Source organism: Sinocyclocheilus anshuiensis, unplaced genomic scaffold (genome assembly GCF_001515605.1).
Source record: "Sinocyclocheilus anshuiensis isolate Anshui unplaced genomic scaffold, SAMN03320099.WGS_v1.1 scaffold423, whole genome shotgun sequence".
NCBI lineage: Eukaryota > Metazoa > Chordata > Actinopteri > Cypriniformes > Cyprinidae > Sinocyclocheilus > Sinocyclocheilus anshuiensis.
Window position 1 is genome coordinate 11564 of NW_015549610.1, and position 3106 is coordinate 14669.

Here is a 3106-nt window from a genome sequence, read left to right on the forward strand (position 1 = left end):
ACTTGTGTTATCTTTTACTAATATTTAAATTTGTTTGATGATCTGAAACATTAAAGTGTGACAAACATGCAAAAAAATAAGAAATCAGGAAGGGGGCCAACACTTTTTCACACCACTGTATATCTTCCTGAATAGAAGCAGCGCAAGTTCTCTTTCACGCTTTTAAAAACATGAATAAATATACTTCTATAAATCAAGCACATCCAATTTTCCAAAAGTTACGTTACATGATTTTACTGATTTGCTCATGAAATTGGGCTTTTATGGAGGAACGAAAGCGCAGCGCTGGAAAAGGGGATGGAATGGGGCGCAATAATTGTTTTATCATAATCGTTGGAGGCCAAAATCGAAATCGAAACTGTTTTTCGATTAATTGCACAGCCCTAGTCCAGACTCACCGTGGTGCGTTTGGAAATGAATGCTGCTCATCTCTGGTTAATTGCTGCATTTAAATGAAAGTTTTAAGCTGCTTGTTCAAAAATTGTATGAAATATATATTTTTCAGGGTTAGCATATTGCACCAACACATTAACTTATCAGAAAAATGTGCGTAAGTAACATTCTCTTTTGTTTGTTTGTTTAGTTTGCTAGTTTTCCAGTTCAGTGCATGGGCAGAAACGGCAAATTTGTTTGCATAATTATATCATACTGATATAATTTATTTTAAAGCTGCTTTTCTACATCACAGGGCTCAGCAATAAGGTTTTTTTTCCTGCTGGCCCGCTCAGAATAGTAGATGTAAATGTATGTATGTGTATAAAATAATAATAAAAAAAAAAATAATAATAATATAGTGGTTGTAGTAGTATTTAATTGTTAGATTTAATAATTTGATTAATTACTCAAATATTTAAAAGAAAATCTGATTTCCAAGCCTGGAAAAGTTTTAATAAAAAAAAAATGATAAAATTGTATTATAAAATAATTACAAATTGTAAAAATTATAATTAAAAAATAATTAAATAATAATTATTGGTCATTAGTTTCTGTAGTGGATATCCATGTTTTTAGTTATGCTGAGTATTTAATTGGGTTGATATTGGTATTTTAAAATTATCCAAGATTTTTTTGAATTTCATTCTTTCCTGTCTTAATACATGGGATCTCTGAAATATTACAGCCATGTAACTCCATAATTTTTTTTTTTTTCACTTTTTTTTTGTGATGGATGATTTAGATGTAGTAACAATGTATCATTGGCCCAGTAGAGCAAGTGAGAGTCATGCTCTCATTCATGTCTTTCCTGAATTGAGAAACAAAAATGTATTGAGAAAAAGAGATGGACAGACAGACTGGGAGGAGGGAGAGTGTGAGAAAAAAGAAATAGGAAGGCAAGGAAAATGTGGTGGGTGCATGGGAGACCACATCAACCTCAGTCAGCCAAGTGGTTCCTCTTTAGTGGGTAAACACTGTCTTCCATGGTTGATGGGTGAAAAATTAGGGGTTTTATCATCAACCACCAGGCAGCACAAACCTGTGTCTTTCCGTTCATATTTCTGCCATAAAATATTGTGTTAATGCGGGATTATGTTGTTGCTCATGACTTCCATTGCCCACACAAAATCAAAGCCTTTAAATGTAGTCACTCACAAAAAAACGAGGCAGAATACCTTCTGCCTGGCAAATAACTGAGGACAAGAAATCAGCTTTGCCACTTTGTCTTGCTTTTGCAGATCTGGCTACGTGTTCCCAGCTGTACACATCAAAACAGAAGCACATTCTTCCTTAATTCATAATTTGTGGTGCACCACAGGTTGCCATTGAAATGGTAGAATTTGGGGAAAAAAATGATGAGTGATTCTAAAGGAAGGAGGTTTTGTCTGTTTGAAATAGAGTCAAAAGGCCTCAGTTGTTTTTGGATGTTGCCCTGCACTTCGTAAATGTTAATGTTAAAGTGACATGGTAACGTATGATTATTTGTAGTGTATACTTCATTCAAAGTGATTTGCAGTACATCAGGGACAGTCTTTTTGGTACAACCTTGGGTAGTATTGCATTTTATTTATATATATAAAATATAGAATATAGTGTTTGTAATTGGTTTGTAATTAATGATAGACAATATATTACATATAAAATAAAATATATTTTACCTTTGTTGAAATATCTTTTTTTTTTTTCATTATTTAATCTATGTTGGATTTAATTTAATTACTTATTTCCTCTGTTTTTAATTACAAAAAAAAAAACAATTAACACTGTTACATGTAATCTTCAGCAAATCTCAACATTAATAATTTTTTCCATGAAGTACATTTATGTTGTGAAAAAGATCTAAAATCACTTGTAGCATTTCAAAAAAGTTTTTTTTTTTAAAGGTTTTATTTATTTATTTATTTTGCTATTTGCTCTGTGATGCAGTTAGTTTTTAAAAAATTGGGCCACACTACCACAGTATAAAAGTTATTGCAGATAGTCTCTAGTCTGTAGCACATTTCATAGACTGTCATGCCGCCCAGCCTTTAACCTGAAGTGCATTTTGAAGCGCAAAGGAATGAGATAGTTACCGCAACAACCACATCATTCGCATTCTCTCCAGCTCTACAAAGTTCAAATAACAGGACACGGCAGTAGGAAACTCAGGTCGCTATTGAGACCGTGGGAGTTATTTATCAGAGCAGAGATGAAGACATGTTGTCTGCCTCCCGATAGTCCCCCTCGCGCTCTCTCCTCTCTGGAATGAGGTGAGTCACATGCTGAAGCTTTAATCATCCTCCTGTAAGGCCGCAGCTGCGTGCAGAGGGGTGGTCTGAGCCAAGCGTCTCGACTGGTCCTCACACCTCACACAACAGGTGTTGTCGTTCCGTGGCCTGAAGGTGTGACTCAAAAATGGGTCATGTCATCAGCCAGCCAAGCGAAGATGAGGTGCGTGTGACAGGGTGAGAGAAAGTGCCTTTTTTTACAGTTGGGAAGACGGTGGCTGTGGAAGAGAGGACATGACAAAGCCAGTTGTAGGGCCTATAAAATCTTTTTTTTTCCCCCAAATCCTGTTTTCAGTTTTACATTTTCTAGATTCTGTTTGAGTGGTTTAATAAAATTGTAATAATCTCTAAACAATATAATTCTTCAAACTTTAACAGTTTAAGAATTTTTAAACTTTTTTATT